The sequence below is a fragment of the Corythoichthys intestinalis genome, chromosome 17 (assembly GCF_030265065.1).
Source record: "Corythoichthys intestinalis isolate RoL2023-P3 chromosome 17, ASM3026506v1, whole genome shotgun sequence".
NCBI classification, from domain to species: domain Eukaryota; kingdom Metazoa; phylum Chordata; class Actinopteri; order Syngnathiformes; family Syngnathidae; genus Corythoichthys; species Corythoichthys intestinalis.
In genome coordinates this window covers 24,251,230-24,276,966 of record NC_080411.1, presented here as the reverse complement: position 1 = coordinate 24,276,966, position 25,737 = coordinate 24,251,230, and the positions used below count along the sequence as shown (strand labels likewise).

The following is a 25,737-nucleotide window of genomic DNA, read 5'->3' as shown; positions in this document are numbered from 1 at the left end:
ACAAAGGAAAGGCTGACTAGACAGACTAACTATAAGGAAAGCATAAATGTTAACTGTATGCACAACAATTCCAACAGGAACCTATGTCTTCTTGAGTCATTTCTGGCTCTTTTGACGAATGCATCTGCCTCTCCAACCCGTAATTTTAAATGTGGTACCGGCCGGCTCGCTGGATTTGAACGCGCTGTTAAAAGCTGTTAATGCATTCACACATTTTTCTTGAACCTTCAAACTTACGTTGCAATAATATTCTTTAATTCAGTGCCCATTTGTGGTCCTCCCATCGCAGATTATGCGGACATGAGCGTTTTATTCCAGAGCTCGTATCCCGCGTTTAGTCTCTGATCAGCCAGCTGCAGGGCTGGCCCCACTCAACTCAATGCCGACCGAATGTGAGTATATAAAAATGCGTAAAGTTAAACACCAAAAAGTGAACTGTGTGGTACCCCAAATCACAGATGCGCACATTTCATGACATTTCCGCCTGTCAAAACTGTCGCCACTTCCAGGATCGCCATTGTTATACACATGCACTCCTGGTTGCGGCTTCCATTAAATATACGCAGCGCCACACCATATGTTTCCATTCATTTTCCAAGTGATGAGAGCCCGACTGAGCATCGATTGTAACATCCCAAGTAACGAAGTCAGGCTTTCGTTGTTGTTTTCTAAAGACTTATTTCAATCACAACTTCACTCTTGCTCCCGTGTGATGTGTTCAATTGCGTTCACGAAAAAAACTGTGATCACAAAACAGAGTTCCCGACTCCTGGTCTAGAAGGTGTAGAAATTTTGAAATTTCCGGTTCAGAGGTAAATTGCGCGGGCGATGGCAAAACACATGAGGCTGCTACTTTCTACGCATGCGTAGTTTGCGCAAATGCAGGCGTACTTTGCAAAAGCGGGGGGCTTAAACGCACCTTAAATGTAGAGCGGACAGGTATAAAAATAGTCGGCAAAATACCCTGGAGAAAATTATCTGTCCTAGTATAGTACTTCAGTAAAATTGACCCAAAATATTAACTCATGTTAGACAAAAGCAATCAATCAATGAAGTGAATGACTTTTAAAATCCTGTTCCTCAACTAACATTTTTATATTTATGTGGTTTCACCAACTTAGTGTAAATGAAACAACCGTCTCACAATTCTATGACTATTATTTCCCACTCTTCTGACTTCTTGATTATCAGAAACAATCACTGGACTCCTTTACCCAGCCATCATATCACTTCCTGCTACAAAATAATTAGACATGCATCACAAAAAAAAATCCCATCTGAAAATATGTGATCTTGAGAGGATGATGGAGGGAGCAAGTGAGATTTCTCGTGGGATGTCCAGAGAAGGTGTCCTTTCTCTTTTCACAGCTCGCCATTTTTGTTTCATGTGTGAGTGACAGAAAAGTGAAGCATGGAGTGGAGTGAAAGGCAGAAGAATGAAAGAAAAATGGGCTTTCAACCAATATTGGACTGGATGTCACTACCTTTATTTCCTGAGCACTGCACCTTTGATTCATGGTGACGTTGTTCAACCATTGCATTATTCAGGACAAAATTGAACCACTGTCGACGTGACAAATCACAATTAGTCATTATGCAGCTGCAGGTGCAAAGGAATCGACACAAGAAAAACGCTTACTACCCTTTCTCATCATCTTATTTTCATCTTAAAAATGACAGAAAATACGGCTCTTGAGGAGCAAGGCCATTATATAATGGTAATTACTGTACATAGGAAATAAAACTGGCAACATCGCGTGACTTCTAAGATACAAATAGCCATCTAAATGTACACTGAAAGGTCAAAGTTAATATTTTGATGTTGAAATTCCATGTTTTTCTGCCTATATTGTCATCTACATTATTGGTCCTACAACACAAAATGTCAGCACGTGTCCTCAAACTGGTTGACAATATTGCATTTCAAGACAAGTACGGATACTGCCACATTTGTTGCATACAATGTAATCCTCCTACAGCTCTCATTATGACGTGTGAAATCTGACCAGTGCGTGTGTACACACAAGACATTTGCAGATCCTTATGTGGAGGATATTCTTGTGCCGTTTCCAAGGAGACTGTGTGGTATCGTGCTCAATTTTTATATCCTTTTGTAATCTTAAATGTTTGTGTGGAAGACTTCTTTTCAAAAGCACAGATCACACAAGTGGATATGCCACTTTAATGTGTGCAATACAGTGCTGAAAAGTGTGTTTGGATTTACTTCAAATAATTTGTAAAAGTGTGTTGTAAAGTAGAGGTGTAACGGTACAAAAAAATCTTGGTTCGGTATGTACCTCGGTTTTGAGGTCACGGTTCAGTTCATTTTGGGTACAGTAAGAAAACAAAATGGAAAATATAAATGTGCTAGTTGTTTATTACACACTTTTGTGCTTTCAACAAAAGGAACATTAGTCTATACAAAGCTAGAATTCTGCTAAAAAAGTAGCGGGTATTTAAAGATAATAATCCAACAACAATTTGCCTTTCAGACCCTGCGTATTGGTCAGGTTTCTTTCTGAAAGAAAGAAGAAAAAAGAAGTCCTGTGCTAAAGAGAAAAGCAATCCCAATGACAAAGATTTTAACATGTATATTACAAATGAAATGCCTCAATGAATCATTTTTTTTTTCTTATGAACGGTTTTCAAATGCTTTATTGGTGGATTTTCTCAGGTTAAAGTGCAAAACAGAAATTAATAAATTTAATTGTGTAAGCAGGATCTGTGTATTATTCTTATTATTTAATTACAGGTGTTTTAGCTCATTTCAATTTATTTTATTTAAATGGGCTATTATTTATTTTATTATGCTTTTATATTTTACAAATGTGATGTAGTATTCATTTATATCAGGGGTCATGAATTAAAAATCCTCTGGGTCCGATTTAAAAAATTACAACAATCTCGGGTCCAGAAATATTTTTAATGCTTCTTTTTTTTACAAAAAATACAAACGTATCTTTACGTGGCCGTGCTGATAATTACAACATTCAAAAATGTATATAAAATATAAAAAATAAATTTATAGTAATTAAAAAATAATATTTAATAATAATTAATTAGTAATAATAAAGCGATCATATTGAGCCCTTAATTCCGCTATTTTTTGAGAACGGATGGCAGAGTTCATAGGGAAACTTTGCGAAAAAGCTGCGTGCTTCGTCTCATAGTGCCTTTTCAAATTGCTTTTTACAAGCGCTACTGTTGTTCGGCCATTCCTTACTACGCGGCGAAACGTCGACACAACGCTCAGCGCGCTTGCGCAAGCATCCGAACGCATGTGCACATCGGTCAGAAGCGGCGAGTACTCACTATTTTTGTTTTTATTTAGTTTTTTAGAACCTTTTCATTGCCTCAAAAATACTTTTTGCATGTATTACCTTCTCATACTTTTAACCATTGTGTTTTTATGTGTTACTTTGAAGAAGTTGACCAAATTAGTCACGTAGCGTATTTAAACAGTCCTTATTTGGTATAACTGCATTTAAGTATTTTCTTAAGGCATTTTTAGTACGTTCTGCCAGTATGCATCCAAACAAAACAAGTGTAGCGCGCACAGTAGTACTTTGAGTGTCTAATTCGAGTAATGTAGGACGTTTCGCCGATGTAGCAGATTTTGGCAGGACACAGTCTCTGAACAGATGAGGCATGTGCTGCCGCCAGGTAAAATGAACAAAAATGTGTTGGTCTACTCCTCCTTAAACACTCTGTTTTCTGCATCAACCTTGCGTCGTTTTGAGCACGCCATTTGCCTTACCTTTTCGCCTTTTCTCCATCTTCATTCAGCTCAGGAGTCTGAAAAGCGAGTGTAAGACATGCTGTTCTAAAAATAACTTTCAAATGCTTCACTCCCATTGGCTGGCTCACGCGCGTCACGCTTAGGTTTTTGTTTGTTGCGAACCTCCGATCTGTAAACCCGCAGAAAAAAATGATTTTTGTTGTTGCAACGTGTATTAGTCCGGACAGCTTGAGATCCGGTCCAAACGGCTTGGGGGTCCGGAACCGGACCGAGGTCCGCGGTTTCGTGACCTCTGATTTATATTGTATATTTTATGTTGTATAACTTTAGTTCTTATGTGAAGATTAGTTCCTACTTGTTTTGTTGTGGTAGGAGGGTTTTGTCTTGAACACAGAGCCGTGTTGGTTATTATTTTAGCAGAGAAGACACTTGTAAATCAACAAAGACAAGTCAACTGTGCCCCGATCTACCACTCAAGAGATCTGATGGAATCAAAGAGTGGGTTGCGATTGCATATTAGTCTGAAAATCGACCAGATCCACCGTATTTTTACACGAGTGACTTCCGGTCTGCCCGATCCTTGCTAGTAGTATTGACGCAGGAGGGCAGTGTCTCGCGTCAAATAATAAACTCTGCCGTTCTTTTTGCGTGCGTCGCGTTGAGCCGCTTCTGGGACACGTAACACGTGGCCGCACTGCGACTGGTGTGCATTGGCGTTTCACTGCGTTCTCACGGCGGCCACGTTGTCGCACCGTTGACGTTTCTGGGTATTATACTGTCCTACTGTGTTGGTCCTCATTATAGTAGACGGTGTAAATATAATCTACACAAAGAAACTGTAACACGATCGACTCACAGCCTCGAAAAGTAAGGGTTACATTCACTCGTTCGGTACGCCTCCGTTCCGAACCGAGCACCCCGTACTGAAACAGTACCGTTACACCCTTATTGTAAAATGTAGAAAATCATAAAGTTCTACAGTAAATCCGGAATTCTTTAGATTTAAATGTGTTGTCTTACTTCGGGGACAAACTTTCTCTGTACAAAGTGTTCTTGGACATTTAAATTTTAATATGTATATTTGAATACATAAAACCACTACTAATTATCATCCCTCAAGGGGAAATTCAGATGTTACTGTGTTTGCGTCGCGTGAATCCACTCGCACGCATGCAGAGAATGAAAAGAGCACACAAACCACTGCGCCTTTTGAGCTGGTTGTTTCGCTGATGGCACCTCTTGTTCAAGTAATTAGGCAGTAGACTGGAATTCGTAGAGGTAGCCTGTATTTTACGAGTGTAGCTCTAATGAGATGCCCCTGATACCCCCCCCCCCCCCCCCAAAAAAAAAGACAAACTACATCGCGATTGTCATACAGTACATTCAAGATCTGTACTGTATATACAGTACATAGAGTAAACCTTTACAACCAGCTAATGTGGTTTCCATCTTCATAGCCCCCACCCTCCTCTCAGTCATTTCCACATTGAGACACATTGAGAAGGAAAGCCTTTTTGAGTGGCCATGCGTGAGACATATTAATAGTCCAACAGTAATTTCAATTCAGTGGAACAAAAAAGGACGACTGTAAAATAATGTTTGCCACAAGACAGTAACTGCATTGCAAATTAATTTTTAAAACTGTTTGTTCCAACCGAGACATAAGTAGATTATTCTCAATGAGTACATAGAGTATTCTACATTAATTAACGTGACTTGGGAACCACATCAAAAGTCAGATGAGAAATGCTCTAATTCACCCCTGACCCAAATGAGAAAATAGGAAGGGCATGAAATTCCTCAAGTCTGGGCTATAGTAGATTTATTGTCATTTTGAATATAATGTAATATAACTGTACTTAATCGGAAAATCAAGTTATGATTATGAACACAATATGGAAATAAAATGAACACAAGGTTTCAAATTTTAAGATATAAACTAATAAAGCTCTGGATAGAAATCACATAATTAGGGGGAACAATAGCGTACCGCATGATTGCTATTTTTAGATTGCAAGGCTTCGTGACATCATCATCATAAACCGGAAGGAGGTCAACATAGAAGCGCGCTCGCACACAACCCATGCTAGTACTGCTCGATTTCTGCCGGTAATCTTTCAAAAAAAGAACGTGCCGATTAAACAAGGCTGCTATGGAACTTGTAGAAACAACTACACATTACAACCGTTCACAAAATGAACGAATATGAAGGATGTTTTCTTCATACGTTTCCCAAAACCAAAAACTCAGAGGAAAAAATGTGAACAATGGATCAACTTGTGCGGAAGTCCAAAAGACCAGTTTAATGCCAGCAAGTTCAAGCCATTAACCTTCATATGCAGTAAACATTAGGTTGGGGGCCATGGTCCTACTGATGACAATGCTGAGCCATTGCCTGCCCCGAAGCGGTAAGCCATTTTGATTTTTTTACTTATTTTTTAGCGTGGCGTTTTGCCGTGCTGCTTCTGTCTGACAATGAATGACCTGAAAAATTTTTAAATTGTATTTATAGCCTATATCACAACAGTAATTTAAGCTTATTTCTCTAAAATACGGATATTTAAATAAATGAGCCATGTTTGGCCTTGGTTTTTTTGTAGTAAGCCTGTTCATGCCAACAGGGAAGCTTAACAGCTTTACCTTTTGTGTCGTAAAGAAACAACTTTAGTTAGGGGGAAGAGGAAATAAATTAATAGAATTAAGATTTGTTTTTAATGAAAAAATTAAAAGTGTTCGCTGGCTGTCACTGAGTAACATTTGCGATTGTTTCACAAAAATAGCAATACAATTTACCCCCAAGAACGGTCAAAGACGTAAGACAACCAGAGGATATAATATATAAGAAAGACAGGGCATATGGTGGTAAAGGATAGCTTGTTGAAACAGGAGAATGTCATTGTCAGTGGTGTAAGGCAATGTACACAAGAAAAAGGTGTCGCTAAAAAGCTACCTCTGGATCAGGTCGGCTCTTTTCCCTGTCTTTTTCAGCCCTCGACACTCAAGCCATCTCTTTAACTGAACATTTGTGTGTTCTTCCACATCTTTACCAGTGAATTTGGCACCAGGGACATAATTTTTGGACAGAATTGGTAGGTTTAGCTCAGTAAACATCTCGTTCGTACACTATTTACATGCATCTAGCACGAGGGACAAAAGGAGTTTGACCCCCCTAGCAACAGTTGCTAACGTCATGAATATTCATGAGCAAAGGTGACGTGTTACGTGCTATTCTAGACAAAACAAAAGAGAACATGGAGTTATTACATACTGGACTGCTTGCCTGTCTATTGCAGAGGCACATACAGTATAGATATCTCATCATTCATGCCACAAGATGTTTTAATTCAAATTCAAATCATATCTAAATCACAGATGTCAAACTCAAGGCCCGGAGTCCAAATGTTTTCTACCACATTTTGTGCAGCTTGCAATCATTTGCATTGAACTCCTGTTTCTTGCTAAAATATTAAAATTGTTGATCATCACTTGGAAAAATGTTGACTAATTGCATTTTCTGTTACCAATACACCTTTAAAAACAAATTGAATAATATTTGAATAAGTACTGGCTTCTGATGTCAAAACTCGCCATTATTCACTTTGTTGTTTATATGACGTACAGTAATATGAGGGAATCATACATTTCTATGGTTTCCCTGTCAAATTGTCCCTTTACGGCAAACCTTAACAGTGATGTGACCCAAGGCAAAAATTAATTTGACACTTGTGAGCTCAGTCATTGATAAAAGGTGTGCATTTACAAGGTGTTTGCGCTTAAGAACGTGATCTGCATTAACGCAATAATAAAATACAGAAAGGTTGTGTTTTGTATATGGCGGAAAACACTCAGTTGACTTGAAGTTCTGCTCTGAGACCCCCAATTTGGCCAGATTTCAAAATTGTCCTATATGCATGTGTGATACATCATTGTAAAGCTTAAAATCTCAATTTTCAAGGGGAAGAAAATTTTTGAACAGGACGACATTTAAAAAAAAAAAAAAAAAAAAAAAAAAAAAAAAATTAAACAGCAAAATTCTAACTGGAGGTCAGGGCCAGCCCAGCCTATACGCAGACTATGCAGCTGCTTAGGGCCCCTGACCACTAGGGGGCCCCCAATCTGGCAATTGTTTAATTTATATTCTATTTTGTTTACTACAGTTTGCTTTATTTGACTTTTGTGAGTTTTGATACTTGATTACAAGCTTAAAAAAATAAAAGTTCTTCCTTAACTTCTTTCCTCTTTTAGAAAAAGGTTTGGCGCTCTCTACTGTAAGTACTGACAATCATTTGGGGTGAGAAATTTGAAGTATGCAGTGCAACAAAATCTGATTAATATACAAAATATGGACGTATGGGTTGGATTGCATGTATGGGTTTCAGAGTGCACCGTGACGAAATGGTAGGCCAAAAATATGGGCTCCTTTGCATTATTTTGCTTAGGGCCCCCAAATGGCCTGGGTCGGCCCTGCTGGAGGTGAGAGCTTGCAAAGCATAATTAAATACGCTACAATTTAAATGAGATCTTATTGCATACTTACTACTTTTCGATCCAAAAACTCAATGTAGAATGTATCACCGAGTGTGAAGACACAACTGTGAATGGTCACAGCAGGATTTTGGGGGGATTTTATGGGTAAAACATGGTAATATAACAAGGGTCGCGATGCAGAAATCGCAGACATCAAAGTGTGGTCGAGATTTTCTTTTTCATATATTTACCCTTTAAAATGTTTTGGTTTTTTCTTGCTTTCAATTTTTCTTTGTTTGGATCGATTATTTATTATCTAACATATCGGGGAAATGCGACAGTAACAAAAAAAAAAATAAATAAAAATACAATTAAGGGATTGTTATGAGGTAGATATCCGTGACCTTTTTACAGACACTGTTTTTTTCATTGTGACGTATTTTGTTTAAAAGTTTAAAATATGTGAGTGAATAATAGTTTAAAGTTGTTTTTTTTAACTAAGTATTAGACATCAATTAATGATTCTAAGCTAAAAATGACATTTTGAATAATAAATATTATTTAATTATCTTCGTTTTATGGCTGGGTTGAAAGAAAAGCGGTTGTGCGACGTCTGTAAACCGGGGTTTCCAGGGTAAAAACGTACAAATTAAAAATAGGTTGGGGGCTTAATGCACCATGAATCTGCTATGGCAGCATATAGACATATTGTTCTATCAAACACAACAGTTGTTTTGGCTTAAAATACAGCAGTTTCTTTCAAAGCGGAGTTCAAGAGCAGAAACTGCTTTTTCAGTCTTGTCTGTGTTTTCAGCCATATACATTTTGTAATACATATATAAACATATATTGGTCAATGGTTATGAGTTGAAAGTAAACCCCAGACAAAAGTGTAGCTTAAACAACCAGTCCTCAGTGGACAACTGGCCCATATTGGCCGGGACAGATATTACATTCCATGGCAGCGGAGCATCTGCAGGGAATAATCATCTTCGGACACAAAGGTCCACAGCTGGCTGGAAAACAGATTTAAAATCCAAAACACGGCACATGAGTTGAGGGTGGTGGGTGCAGGAGGGACGTGTGTGTATGTGTGTGAGCCCACCTAAGCTCTGTAGATGCGGCATGTGATGTGCGAACAGGACAGTTAATGCCCGTGTAACAAGCAGCTGAATAAGCAGGCAGCATTTGGAGACACTTTAGCCAGCTTAAAGACCATATTTGGCAGCTGTCATATAGAATGATATTAGCGATTTTTCCCCTTCCCTCCCAGTGAGGCTGTACAAAGGATTGCGTTCTCCCGAAGGACAGGATTTTCTAAAGCGCAATTCAGTGAATGTTCCCTGGGCTATAAATCTCTAAGCTAATCTTGGCATCTGCTAAAATTAAACCAGTCAAAATGTGATCCATTAATTACGGTTTTGTTCCTCTCAGTCTGATAGTGTTGCTGTGCTGATTTTAGACAGCTGGGAGGCCCGGGATCAGCAAGTGACACAGGTGGAATCTGAACACACTTTTGGGATATAAGAAACTGCAAATGGATTACACTATTTAGCCAAGAGTACGTACATTGATATGAAAAAGTATCTGAACCTTTTGGAATTTCTCACATTTCTGCAAAAAATCTCCGTCAAATGTGATCTGATATTTGTCAAAATCACACAGATGAAAAAACAGTCTGCTTTAACTAAAACGACCCAGGCATTTATAGATGTTCATATTTTAATGAGGGACGCACGCAAACAATGACAACAGGAGGGAAAATAATTAAGTAAATCATCACATTTAATATTTTTTGCCTTTCCCCCTTTGGGAGCAATAACTTTAACCAGACGCTTCCTGTAGCTGCACATCGATCAGGACTAATCTTGGCCCATTCTTCTCTACAAAACTGCTGTAGTTCATTCAGATTCCTTGGATGTCTGGCATGAATTGCAGTCTTTAGGTCATGCCACAGCATCTCAATGGGTTTCAAGTCTGGACTTTGACTTGGTCACTCCAGAATTTGTGTATTTTGTTCTTCTGAAACCATTCGAAGTTAATTTACTTCTGTGTTTTGGATCATTGTCTTGTTGCAGCTTCCATCCTCTTTTTTCTGACAGATGGCCTCAGGCTTTCCTGCAAAACATCCTGATGAACTTTTGAATTCATTCTTCCATTAATGATTGCAAGTTGTCCAGGCCCTGAGACAGCAAAACAGCCCAAACCATGATGGTGGGCCAATATGCTTCACGGTGGGGATGAGGTGTTGATGTTGGTGAGCTGTTCCGTTTTTCCTCCACACATGACGTTGTGTGTTACTTCCAAACAATTCAACTTTGGTTTCATCAGTCCACAAAATATTTTGCCAAAACTTCTGCGGCGTGTCCAAGTGCCTTTTTGCGAACATTAAACGAGCAAAAATGTTTTTTTTTAATACAGCAGTGGCTTCCTCCATGGAGTCCTCCCATGAATACCGTTCTTGGCCATAGTTTTACATAAGGTTGATGTGCACACAGAGATATTGGACTGTGCCAGTAATTTCTGTAAGTCTTTAGCAGACACTCTGGGGTTCTTTATTTTTTTTTACCTCTCTGAGTATTTTGCGCTGAACTTTTGGCGTCATCTTTGGTGGATGGCCACTCCTTCGGAAAGAAGTAACAGTGCCAAGCGCTCTCCATTTGTAGACAACTTCTCTGACTGTCGATTGATGAACATCCATGCATTTAGAGATGGTTTGTATCCTTTCCCAGCTTTATACAAATCCACAATTGCTTATGCTTGTAAAATATCTCTACAGAGGCAGCGCCTGTGTTTATCATCTTTTCTGTTGTTGTTGTGTGTTTTCCACTCGCGATCAGACACTTAAAGCCAGTTGTGTGGTTGTTTGAATGATGTGCTAATGCTAGCAAACGCATGCTAACCGTTTGTGTCATTGCTGTAATAGCAGCTAATTATCATTTATTTACGTTGATGCGAACCTGTTTGGTATCAAGGAAGAAATTGATTTGTATTATTTCTATTTTTAGTTTCACTGTTCAAATGATGGTGTTATATATGGTGGTGTCATAACGACAGCCAAAATAAAGTCAGCAAATTATACGGACGTCCAGCATTGTCATTTGGGAGTTTAGCTCGCTGTATAGCCAGGACCGAGCCGTAGCGTCCTGGTGAGGACAGTGTATTCGCATTTCGTTGTTCATGCATCATGTAACATTATTATACTGTACACCTATTCAGCATGTTGTTCTCTATTGTATTTTTATATTAAATTTCCTTTCAAGATTACATACAGTGGGGCAAATTAGTATTTAGTCAACCACTAATTGTGCAAGTTCTCCCACTTGAAAATATTAGAGAGGCCTGTAATTGTCAACATGGGTAAACCTCAACCATGAGAGACAGAATGTGAAAAATAAAAAACAGAAAATCACATTGTTTGATTTTTAAAGAATTTATTTGCAAATCATGGTGGAAAATAAGTATTTGGTCAATACCAAAAGTTCATCTCAATACTTTGTTATGTACCCTTTGTTGGCAATAACGGAGGCCAAACATTTTCTGTAACTCTTCACAAGCTTTTCACACACTGTTGCTGGTATTTTGGCCCATTCTTCCATGCAGATCTCCTCTAGAGCAGTGATGTTTTGGTTCTGTTGTTGGGCAACACGGACTTTCAACTCCCTCCGCAGATTTTCTATGGGGTTGAGACCTGGAGACTGGCTAGGCCACTCCAGGACCTTGAAATGCTTCTTACGAAGCCACTCCTTTGTTGCCCTGGCTGTGTGTTTGGGATCATTGTCATGCTGAAAGACCCAGCTGCGTCTCATCTTCAATGCACTTGCTGATGGAAGGAGATTTTCACTCAAAATCTCTCGATACATGGCCCCATTCATTCTTTCCTTTACACAGATCAGTCGTCCTGGTCCCTTTGCAGAAAAACAGCCCAAAAGCATGATGTTTCCACCTCCATGCTTCACAGTGGGTATGGTGCAATTCAGTATTCTTTTTCCTCCAAACAAGAGAACCTGTGTTTCTACCAAAAAGTTCTATTTTGTATTTGTATTTTATATTCTATAACACATTCTCCCAGTTCTCTTCTGGATCATCCAAATGCTCTCTAGCGAATCGCAGACGGGCCTGGACGTGTACTTTCTTCAGCAGGGGGACACGTCTGGCAGTGCAGGATTTGAGTCCCTGGTGGTGCATTGTGTTACTGATAGTAGCCTTTGTCACTGTGGTCCCAGTTCTCTGTAGGTCATTCACTCGGTCCCACCGTGTGGTTCTGGGATTTTTGCTCCCCGTTCTTGTTATCATTTTGACGCCACGGGGGGAGGAGGGAGTTGAAAGTCCGTGTTGCCCAACGACAGCCCCAAAACATCACTGCTCTAGAGGAGATCTGCATGGAGGAATGGGCCAAAATATCAGCAACAGTGTGTGAAAAGCTTGTGAAGAGTTACAAAAAAACGTTTGGCCTCCGTTATTGCCAACAAAGGGTACATAACAAAGTATTGAGATGAACGTTTGGTATAGACCAAATACTTATTTTCCACCGTGATTTGCAAATACATTATTTAAAAATAGAAAAATGTGATTTTCTGTTTTTTTTCTCCACATTCTGTCTCTCATGTTTGAGGTTTACCCATGTTGACAATTACAGGCCTCTCTAATATTTTCAAGTGGGAGAACTTGCACAATTAGTGGTTGACTAAATACTTATTTGCCCCACTGTATCTGTTCTATGTGTTGGATTTTATCAAGTAAATTTCTCCCAAAAATGCGACTTATACTCCGGTGCGACTTATATACAGTATGTTTTTTTCCTCTTTGTTTGGCATTTTATGGCTGGCGCGACTTATATTAGGTGCGACTTATAGTCCGAAAAATAAGGTACAATTTGGTTGAAAAAAGCGCAAGTTGTCAGATTTTGTCACACGCTGGGAAAGAGCAGAGCGGGGGTGGGGAGGAGGGAAAAGCTGGTGACACCGTTGCAAACGCTATGATGATTGGCTAGGTGGGTGGATCATGCCCTGCTTCCCTGCACTCTCTGGCAAACACAACAAGACAGCGAAAATGGGAATTCCAAAGGTAGCGTTCTCAAACCTGGATGATATTTGATATTGTTAATTTACGAAATATTTAAGGATAGTGTTCTACTTGTGCAGTAGGCGTAACATCCAGTTTCAGAGATTTGCACTGGATAATGGTAAGTTTACATTTGTGTGTTCTGAAAAAAGTAGAATTTATTTGATACAAATAAATACCTAATGTTCTAAATACAGTATATAGCGTTTTTACTCTTCAATCAGTTAATAAAAACATCTTTGATGTGAAAGATGTTATACTGTAGAATGTGTTACGTAATAACGTGTAGAAGAAAAGTAACATTTAGTTACTCTGCTGAGTAACAAATTACTCTTACACTGAGGTAACTGAATTACGTTTAGGGAGAAATAACTTGTATCTGTAACAAATTACTTTTCTAAATTAAGAATACCAACACTGCCTGCAGCACACCTCACTTCTGTTCTGCTGCCCTCTGACATGTCCTGTACTGTTCTAATATATTTCTCTCCCACTCCGAACGTCAATATAAAGCACTACGAACGTCAATATAAAGCACTACAGATCCTCTTTAAATATCTATTATAGGCCTTCTCTAGAGCTACAAAGACTAAATGTACAGTACCTAGCTCCTTCTGACCTTCGCTGTTTTTCTCCATTAACATCCTTAGGGCAAATAATGCATCTGTGGTGCTCTTCGTAGGCATGAATCCATATTGCCGCTTGCAAATATTCACTCTGTCCCGAGTGTAGCCTCTACTACTCACTCCCACAAGTTCAATGTGTGACACATCAACTTTATCACTTATAGCGATATTTTCTAAATGACTTACAAATAAACTCTTACCTAAGAAACTTTCACTTCAAGATTTGCATCCGAAAATTATTTTTGGGTTTGGTTTTGTAAACAAATCCATCGTACGTTTTGAGAAAACTACCACTACTACTAGAATTACCCCAACTTCTCCATTTTTCCCAGAAAGCTTTCAACACATTATAGATGTCAGCTGCTAAAATCAATTCCCCTGGCGAAATGGTTTTGGCACCAATTTGCCGTAAGTGATCAAAATGAGGATCAGGTGTAAATTTATTTGAATAAAGCATGGTTGCTCAGGACTTTTGAAAGGCAAAAATGTCTTGTGGTCGTTTTCTCACATTTCATTAACGTCAGTGTCCTCAAATTTGGATAAATACGATAATGTTGCCAATTTTAATTGGATTTCAAATCTCATCAAGCAAAACAAGGAGAGCTAAAATCTTGTTTTCAATATGTGACCTAAATGTCTGGTTTCAGTGCAGTGGCTCACAAATGATAGAACAATCAATATTAAGTCTACACAAACAAGTTCAGACAATGTTAACAGTTATCAGCAAAGAAAAGAATGAGTTCTAAAAAGGCAAAATGAGCAACTTGTTGAATTGAAAGAAATCATATTTTCACATTTCACATTCACTCAATTAATACCCACAGTACAACAAACTCTTTTTTGATAAGGTAAAATTTGAGGAGAGATATAGACGTTCAGAGGGTTTCTAGTTGAAATGGCTGACTATTTCTTGATCAACGCAAAACAGTGTATTTACAAATTGGCTTGGGAAGAGTGGTGATAAGGCAGCATTTTTCCTTTTTTCAGCCAGAAAAGTGGCATATGACAGATTGTATGCCCTATTATCCTCAATTTCCTCAAAATTGCCACGCACACACTGCTTTCTAAAACACATCATCATTGTGAGTAAAAAACATATAGAGGAAAAACAATCGGCAACCTACATAAACTAATAGCTGCATCAAGTGGAAAAACACTTATTTTCTAGCCAATGTCTTAAATATCTGAGGTTTTGTTATACAAAGCAATTATCCGGATGAATTTTGAGGTGAAAAAGTTTCAATTGTTTTTCAATTATGAGTATATAAAAAGTTTTCCTCTACCTAAATGAAATGTCATTCACTTTGCGTTCCCACAATTTTTCCAGACAAGCATTGACTGTACAATAACGACTTAAAGAAAATGTTATCAAGCTATTTATATTTCAGCATAAACATTAATTTGTTTGATATTTAAATACTAATACAGTATATGTATATGGTATGTACAGTACAAATATTTACAATATTAGCTCAAATTTAAATGCCACATCCACGGAATGAGTGCTCTACTATACATCTATCCAAATCCCGAATTGCAACAGCTAAAAAAAAAAAAAACAATCACGAAAGCTATATATTATAACACAGTCAAATAACGGTCACTTTGTGTAAAACATATACTAGTATATAAATGTTTAAGTCAAACAAATAAACAACTTCTGTAGTTCTAATAGTGATTGAATATTCATAAGGCCACTTTCTGTTCTAAGAGGCTGATTTTTCCATGCATTCACCACAATGTAGTCATTAACATGCGTGTATATATTCTACTCCGTTACACACGCATGAATAGAGCTAAATGACACCCCTCAGAGTAAAAACAGCATGTCTAGCGAATAAAGCAGTAAGACTGACGGCATGATGTGAAGCGAGAAGGTAATTGAGCATACAGAGATAGCCACATTATAGTGACCGCCACATTGGATGGCCTGGTAATGGCTAGAAAATAACAATGGTAACAAACACAAAATGTTTAATACGTAAGTAGATAAGCAGTCATCAACTATCTTATGGTCGGACTGATAATGAATGACTGACAACAACTGAAAATTAAAATATAGTAGAACACACTGTATGTTAGGTGGTATCGAGTGTATCACAAAAGTGAGTGCACCCCTCGCATTTCTGCAGATATTTAAGTATATCTTTTCATGGGACAACACTGACAAAATGACACATTGACACAATGAAAAGTAGTCTGTGTGCAGCTTATATAATAGAGTTAATTTATTTTACCCTCAAAATAACTCAAAATATAGCAATTAATATCTAAACCCATGGCAACAAAAATGAGTACACCCCTTAGAAACAACCCACTTCCCTAAATGTCCAAATAGAGTATTGCTTGTCATTTTCCCTCCAAAATGCCATGTGACTCGTTACAGGAGAGCTGTCAGCATTGCTGCAGAGATTGAAGAGGTGGGGGGCGGGGGGGGTCAGCCTGTTAGTGCTCAGACCATACGCCGCACTCTACATTAAATTGGTGTGCGTGGCTGTCACCCCAGGAGGAAGCTGTACACAAGAAAGTCCGTCCGTCTCATCAGACCATAGGATATGGTTCCAGTAATCCATGTACTTTGTTGACATGTCTTCAGCAAAATGTTTGCGGGCTTTCTTGTGTACCATCTTCAGAAAAGGCTTCCTCCTTGGGCGACAGCCATGCACACCAATTCGATGTAAAGTGTGGTGTATGGTCTGAGCACTAACAGGCTGACCCCCCCACCACCACCTCTTCAATCTCCGCCGCTGACAGCACTCCTGTAATGAGTCACATGACATTTTGGAGGGAAAATGACAAGCAGTACTCTATTTGGACATTTAGGGATGTACATAGTTTCTAAGGGGTGTACTCACTTTTGTTGCCAGGGGTTTAGATATCAATGGCTATATTTTGAGTTATTTTGAGGGGAAAATAAATTAACTCTATTATATAAGCTGCACACAGACTACTTTTCTTTGTGTCAAAGTGTCATTTTGTCAGTGTTGTCCCATGAAAAGATATACTTAAATATCTGCAGAAATGCGAGGGGTGTACTCACTTTTATGATACACTGTATATGGCACACCAATACTCCCCAGCCTTGAATTCAACAACAACCTCCAGAGACAGGATTTAAGATCATGAACGAAAGCAAAAGCAGATCATTCATGGGAAAAAAAAGTTAAATATCAAGAAAAATAAGTAGTCTAGGCTGGAATCTGCCAAAACGTACAGTGACGAACCCCAAGACGTTGTGACAAATATAAAATGACTAATTGAAAAAGAGATGATGCTTGACCAAAGTGATGGGAATGCTTTGAGAAGGAACGGATTATTATTATTAATTATCCCAAAAATACGAACTCATCTCTGTAACTTAAAGGAACACCTAACTTCCCACTCCCATCTATCCCACTCATCATTAATGTAACACATGAGGACAGCGGCAAAACAATTAAATAAAGTACCTTAAAAGACCGCAGAAAAAAAGTGTCTTTCCATTTAAAGAAAGATGCAATCAAACATAAGAGTGATCATCCTAAGCCCCCCCTCCCCCTTTAAAATAAAAAAGCACAATTTCCTCACTTCAGTGCCAGGTAATTGTTCTTCACAGGTATTGATTCAGCCCAGCGGCATTTTCATACATTGAATTAACCTCTTTTTGCCAATTACGTGTGAAGAAAACTCCACAGCTTGCACTACCCTGAGGTGGTGAAAGGAATTAAGACTGTTTTTGTTTGATCAAAAATCCACAACACCTAGACACTCCTAGAAAGTTAACTGAGTAGTTAAAAAAATAAACAAAGACTGACAACAAGTACAGTAATGTACTAATTTTCTGTTTGTTTTTGTTCCATTCGTGCTACATATTACAGTAAATTGTCTAATTTTGCTTTTAATATATTATATTTCCTCATATAGTAGATAGACGACAGAAGAAAATAACAAATCATTACTTGAGGTTTGAAATGTTTTCAGGTCAAGAATAAAATCTTAAACTCTATCGCAACAGCAAAGCACTACTTATAAAAGTGTACCGGTAATTAGACCCTAAAAACATTATATTATTTCAAGAAAATGTCTGTGATTGGGTTAGAGTTAGCTGTAGTAAGTAGTTAGCTGGGATAGGCTCCGGAACCTGCGGAACTCCTGCGACACTAGTAAGGATAATTCAGAAGATGAATGAATGAATGATGAAGATGTGTAACGACTAACTGTCATCTCACACTACCTTTGTTCTGTTTTTTTTGTGTTCGCCAGTGGGCAGTGCTTAAAAATGAAGCTTGCACATACAGGATTTGGAAGTGCTTGTATAGCACCCTACCACAAAGTTGCAGGGAGGCTTTTAGTTTTTCCCATTGGTTGTTCTATTTATTTTAACACTCTGGGTTTACTCCGCCATCCTCGTCCCTAATGGATGCACCATCTGACGTCACGGAGAACAGGGCGCAGAGTGATTTTGGCGCATCACCGTACACGTCTAAAGCAACACAATGGCCTGATTTAATTTTTCTTTTTTTTTTTATGATGTTAAAGCTTCATTTTATATACTTGGCCATTAATATGAATAATTATAATTTAGATTTAATGTTACCTACTATTTTTAAGTTCTGTGTTAAATTTAGAAAATGTATTTCAGTCCATTAAAGAGTACGTCAGACTTAAAAATGTATAGGCTTTAATTAAGCACAATTGTTCGCTTTTACTAAAATTTGTTATTAGAAACACATAAAATATTGCCATTGATTTAAAAATCTATAATGCTTAGTAGATTTTTTGACCTACGGAGGGCGCCATGTTTTATGCGTGGAATGGACACTTGGGGTGATGACGTAGTTTGTCACTGCCACTAGGTAAACACTACCAGGTTACTGCAATTCCTTCTATGCGGCGAGACGTCCAACACATTCGCCCATCGGTTAAAAGTGGCGAGTACTTCAGCAGTATCTTTAAACAGATCCTAGGCAGGTTGCTGAGATACTGACTTGCTGCCATTTGACAGTTTGTATTCTCGATCCCTTGGTTACTTGCCTTGATTTTTTAGGCAGCGAGACTTCCAACACATGCGCACACCGGTTAAAAGCAGTACTTACTATTGAGCACTTACCATTAGTGTTTTTATTGAGTGCTTTATTACCTTTTCATTGCCTCAAAATACTTTTTGCATTTGTTTCCCTCTCATACGTTTAAGCATTGTGTTTTCTTTTGCTTTAAAGCAGATTGTTGATCTGTTGACCACATTAGTCACGCAGCATATTTAAACCACCCTTATTACTACATTCAAGTATTTTCTTAAGGCATCTTTAGTATGTTCTGTCTTTATGCATCTAACAAAAAAAAAAAAAAAAAAAAAGCTTAAAGCACATAGTAGTACTTTGGGTGTCTACTTCGCCTCTTGTGGACGTTTCGCCAGTGTAGCACATTTTGGCAGAACACCGTTTTTTTTCCTACTCTCGTCTTGTTTCATCCCGTCTTTCCTGTTCGTTTTGACTTTGCTGCTCGTTTTGTAAAATATCGACAAAACTGTCATGCTAATTAATGTTCCTCTCAGGTTTAAATTGAAAGGGTTGAACAGATGACATGTTCATGTCGCTAGAGTCATACTCTCGAAGCCCGGCAGCATAACCATTTGAAGTCACTGCACTGCGCTGTCAACAACAATAACGACCTACGAGTTATTATTATTTTTTTTTTTACAAATTGTATAAAAACAAAAACATCAAGAGGGTTTTCGATATCAAATTATTTTAACTCATAATAACATTTATCTTTTAAGAACTACAAGTCAAAATAATATTTTTAAAGTACCACACTTTTTTTTCACCAGTTACTAATTAGGAATTTTATTTATAAGTACAATTAAAAAACCCATTGACATGCTAAAAGCAATTTCTTGGAAAGAGAAATCAATATGACATTTAAAGACAACACTCACAAAGGCAATGTATTTTTTGGAGTTTGATTGAAGTCTTGAGTACCGTGCAGGTGGAAAAGTGCTGTCCAAGTGAAAGCTCATTTACTCATCTACATTACATTATCTTATTATTTATACATGTAGCTGCAGGTCGTGACTGGTGGGGAGACAATGATAACGAATAACCAGGCCATTGTGTTGCACTTGGGACCCAAATTATCCTTAATAAGAGTGTTTCTCTCCCTTGTGCTTAATGTTACAGGTGGGAAACAAGGACAGTGAGCCATTTCCAAATGAGTAGACAGTAGAATTTTACATAACTACTTTTTCTTTTAGATGATTATTGTAGTTCATGTGTCAATGTGAGCCGAAACCAGGCATTTCTCAACTCTCTCCAAGCGCAAAGTATGTACCGTAATTTTCGGACTATAAACCGCTACTTTCTTCCTTCATTTTTAATCCTGCGGTTTATTGTCCAGTGCGGCTAATTTGTTGATTAATTTGGGTTGGTAGGCAACACATGCCTCCTAGCACGCATTGCAGCACTACAGATGTAAAAAACAATCAAAATTAATGTTCTGTGCTAATTATTTATTCAGTCACTGTTACAGTTCTTTCAGTAATTGTTTGTTATGGTATTTGGTAACACTTTATTTCACAGCGGCGTCATAAGACTGTCATAATTATGACATGACACTAGTATGGGCATTACTGAATGCTTATGACAGATGTCATTAAGTGTCAGCCAGCAAGTTATGTTACTAACTCCATTTATGTCCAGCTCTGATCTTTAACATCCATTCAAATGTGAGATACTTTTGCCAAATTACACGATATGACATCTGTTATAAGCATTCATTAATACTCATGACTGTGTCATGTCATCATTATGATTGTCTAATGACAGTCTTATGGTGTCACTGTCAAATAAATTGTTACCAAATACCATAACTAGCCAATTATGAAACAACTGGAACAGTAACTGAATAAATAATTAGCACAGAACATGAATTTTGATTCTTATTTACATCTGTAGCGCTGCAATGCATGCTAGGAGGCATGTTGGACAACAACAGTGTTGACATCAGGTGGCAAAAGAGGTTGACTGTCTCCCCCAAGGGAGCAGTGATGGCCAAATAAAGCTGCTTGAAGCTTGGTGGTTCATTTGGTCTTCTGACCGTCGTATGATGCCGCAGTCTAATGAAGTGTTACCGGTTAATATCTTTTGGTGAAAATATCCCGTCAACAGTGAGGACAGCTGCGGCTTATAGTCCAGTGCAGCTAACTATGAACAAATGCCGTTTTGGTGTCACATTTGGTGGGTGGCAGCTTATAGTCAGGTGCGCCTTATAGTGCGAAAATTAGAGTAATTAATTTAAAAGAAATGCTCAGCAACCGTTGCATCCTGAAGTTTTGTTTGACTGTACTTACATAAGGAGACCCATCGTAAGTTTGAGAAAGCTATCAGTCATAAAATGAGGCAACTCAACAAAAAATATCAGCCTTATTGGCCATTCCCAAGACATAATATAAACTCACACACGCACATATACCAACACAAACTGAAGTTTAACACACTATACTTGTGAACATCCATCCAAACATCCATCGATGGAAGTACATAACAACTGTAGTAACATCAGGTCAGCCAGAGTTCAACTAAATCTAGCTTGGACAACTTTATGAAGGTGAGTCCCCTATAAGATTGCAAAGCCCTTCCATTTTTATTTTTTATGAAACCTGCTTTGCTTGGAACCCATTATATCCTCTCATGTGCACCACTGCACTTTGCTCTCTTCAGAGCTGTCTGCTACCTTCATGTCAAATATAGAACATACCTCTTATCTGTTTGAAAAGCATCTTACTTTTGAACATTGTAAATGAGCAAAATGTGAGTAAGAAAATAATATGACAAGATATGTACACGCAACGGTCCATCAAGTCAACAGACGGGAAATTTCTGAGAAAATTGAGCGCGTATCCAACGCATAAAAAAAGAAAAAAGAAAAAAAAACGTGTTGTCATTTGTATTTAAAATGAGAGCAATCTCATGCAGAGAAAAAAAAACTACGTGTATACGTACAGTCCACAGAAAGCAACTGTAGAACCACTGCAAGTGGACAGACAAGAGAGTCGTTCTGCCAGAAATACAGTTTTAAACAGTCAAACTTAACGACTGGCATGCAAATGATTTCCCCTTAAATTGAACGTTTTGATTAATTTGACCTCCCTCCAGAATGTCAGGTCAAACACTCACCTGTTTCAGGCACCTCGCCTCTCTTCTCAGGATCCATTCGTGTTGTGATGCTCTCATACTCCAGCAGGATCCTGCAGGACCGGCAGCCCAGTGAAGGACTGACTCTTTCTAGAGAAAGACATTGAAAGAAGGAAAAAAAGGGAGAAATCAAAAGAAGAGAGGAGGGGTGGGGCGGCTGGACTGCGAGGTGTGACTGATGCTGCTATCTAGTGGTCGTTTACAACCATGACCCCCTTCTCAACAGAAGACATTACGTATCTATTCAGGGGAATCCTGACACACTCACATTGTGATGTCATGACGGAGTATTAGGGCCCAACAAACAGAAAAAATGGGACTACGAGAATAGATTCATAATATTACGAGATTTAAATTTTTATATTACGAGAAAGTCATACATTGTAATACTACGAGACATGCAAGATGTATAAAAACAAATCTAATTCAGAACTAGATTTAATCAAAGGTGGGTAGAGTAGCCAAAAATTTTACTAAAGTAAGAGTAGCGTTACTTCAAAAATAATATTACTTAAGTAAAAGTAGTCATCCAAAAAATTTACTCAAGTACTAAAAAAGTATCCAGTGAAATGAATACTCAAGTACTGAGGAACATTGTGAGTAACCGCTTATTTTTATTTTTTAAATTTTTTTTTAACAATGGTATTTTTTTTCTCTCAGCACAAACTTATCTATATAAACTGTTGCTATAATGATACTGTACAATAATCCACTGCATAACCACATTAAGTCAAAGTAATACAAAATAATAATAATAATAATAATCAGGGCTGTCAAAAGACTTGCAGGGGCCCAGGGACAAGAGACCCACCCCCAGCCCACCCAACGCCTTCCACCGGCTTGTCACGATAACATCCGCAGTACTTTTAAGGCTTTGCAAGCAATGACAGTGTAAATTTTCAAATTATTTGAGATGGACTGTTAAATTTAACAGAGATTAACAGATTTTCTTTTCTGCGCACCCGATTTATGACGGCTCGCCATGTTTAGAGTTTATAACAATGACTAAGTTTAATTTCCCGCTTCAGGGCACGTACGTAGTGTAGCCTTGAGTGCGCCAGAGCGGGGTCAAACCATTCTCTGCTAAGACAGAGGGGGGCGGGGGCGTTGTGAAAAAGGGGAAAAAAAAAAAAAAAATTGAAATATTTAATATGTTAAAGTTTTTAAGTATATATCAATCTGACAATGATTTGAATAAAAAAAAAGATATGTGAATGTTTAAATTAAAAAAAAAAAAAAAATGTGAAGCAGAGGTTGCGCTAGACTTTTTCGTTGTCTGTCATTTTGACTGACAGTGTCATAAAAATCCGGTCATAATCTATTTTTACCCGTCACTTACATTTTTAAAATGATAATAATGACATATTCAATAGTATTTAGTTTTCATTCATTTTTAATTAATATTCTGTCCGAACAAGCTTAACAACAGGCAAACAGACAGCGGAGTGCACCAAACAGCGACGAGCAGACGTGCCGTTAGCAAAGCGACGAGGGCAGGATGAGGGACTTGCGCGCGGAAGTAAACATACGAGGAGAAAGAAGTTTATTCAACATGGCTAGCGCGAGACAGACTGTTGTCAATGTCTCGTGTCGATGTGTTTTAGCTCATTTAAAACTGAATTTACCGCGGATTGGAACATATTCTCGGCTCTCCCGTTCGCCATCCGTGTTGTTGTCGAGACGACTTTTGGCGCGCAAGAATGACGTTGCTCGTGAAGAACACACCACGCAAATAAACAAATCTGATTTGTCGATTGATTTTGTACCTACTCGAGAGGCTGTGTCCCAGACTTTTCTCTCAGTGTTTGAAAAATACAGGGAGAACAGTCTGGCCGTGCCAGGCAAACAGTCAGTTGCCTTGACATTTTTCCGAGTAAGGCCAACGACGTCATGCATCAGGAGAGACAATAGCTAATTAATATGCTCACTCGCCACCCTGTGGTCTGGGGTGTGAATTGCAACCTGTCAAAATGACGGATGGACTTGTTTTTTCCGTCACCGTTTTAAAAAACCGGTCAACGACGGAAAATATTCTGTTAACGCGACCCCTGATGTGAATGTTTAAATAAAAAAAAACAAATATGTGAATCTAAAGTAAAATACATTAAGGGTCATTCAGGGGTCCCTATGGTCCTGAGGCCCAGGACAAAATACCGTAAACAAATTCACAAATAACTAAAAAATAAATAAATAAATAAAAAAAAACTTAAAATTGCACAAAATAACTTCAACATAATAGCAAATGAGAAGTACTTAATCATTAGTTGAAAATTGTTTCTAAGGGTAGTTAGGGTATTCATGTGTGGAGGTGCAAAAGATGACACTAGACATGATCATTTCAATTACAGAGATGGGATTTGCGTTTGCAACTTGTTTAAACATAAACCGAGGTGTATTAAATTAAAAATACTGTAAGTGTGGTGGGTCTCACTTTATTATTTGGATGAAGGGAACGATTTGTATACTAAACAAACCAACATTTGTGATCTTGAAATGTGTTTTTTTTACAAAATCTGTTATACTTGGCATATGTGCTTTGAGCAACACCCTTCTGATATTTTTGTCAAATTAATGTCTTCCTAATGTTGCATTCTTTTAAAGCAACACTAGGTAATGTTTTAACCCTTATAAAATATTTTCATAACACTTGTGATATGTCGACTGACAACTAGTTGAATGACACCACTTTTATATCTGGTGGGGGTCTGTATTGCTTTCACCAGCACAATTAAACTTTGTGTGTGTGTGTGGCAAGGAACTGCCACACACACACACACACACACACACACACAAAAAAAAACTACAAATGTGCTTACTGCTTTATGACGTACGTCACTTCCCCCCATTCCCCAGTCATAATGAAGACGGAAGTCAATGCGAATGCTTTCGTGCAAATTCTGCAAAGATGGAAGAGTAACAAAAGAGACAAAAAGTTTTGTCTGATGAGGCAAAAAAAAAAGAGGCTGCCAGGATACTCAAGAATAGACATTGGCCCGGCTTTCACTTGCTGGCATGACGCTGCCCCCTCAACCAAACTCGTCAGCAGGGGGATTAGCCACACTAAACCACACGGTTGCTAACCGTTATATGCTATTGTTTATCCACAACTGGAATCATTCCCTTATTGCTATTCATCTATTCATCACACTGCCATGAGAAACAGAAATATTGTTTAGTCCATCTACAGGCGACCGGGATATCATGATTTTACGACACTGTGTGGGTGTGCGCTGGTACTCATGGAAAACGCATTCTTCCTTAAGACTAAACACCACCGCTTTTGTCCACCGGCGTCGCTAAAATCGACCAAAACTGAGAAGTTACCTGGTGTTGCTTTAAACGCATCATCGACTAACCCATCATTGTCTGCCTTTGATTGCAATGTACGTCCAATCCAATTTGATATGGAGGGCTGGCAACGTTTGGACATCTATCACCGTCAGTGGAACCTAAAGAGTTAATGTGTCAATGCAAGTACATTTTTAAAGTTGCATCATGTCAAGTAATTTGTTATATTTTCTGGTGTTTTAAGGAGGTAAATGTATTCTCGACAGATCCTGAGTTTATAAGGTTCCAACCTAAGTTGAAAAATATTCAAGCTCTGGTCAAATATAATTGAGGTTGTGCTGCCGGTTATGATAAAGAAAATAATTGGACGACTATTCAATAC

At 38.2% G+C, this 25,737-nt stretch overlaps 1 protein-coding gene across 5 annotated transcripts in view; it reads right to left on the bottom strand.

Moving 5' to 3' along the window:
- si:dkey-247m21.3 (5-hydroxytryptamine receptor 4) overlaps positions 1-22,164 on the bottom strand; it is a 99,278-nt gene extending 77,114 nt beyond the window's left edge. For 4 of the 5 annotated variants that reach the window (XR_009061055.1, XR_009061056.1, XM_057818262.1 and 1 more), the window contains exon 1: positions 22,050-22,164. The gene's annotated coding sequence lies outside the window, so the exon portion shown is untranslated. The remainder of the gene's footprint in view (positions 1-22,049) is intronic. The other variant, XM_057818264.1, reaches the window with a different exon arrangement.
- Between the last annotated feature and the right edge of the window lie 3,573 nt (positions 22,165-25,737).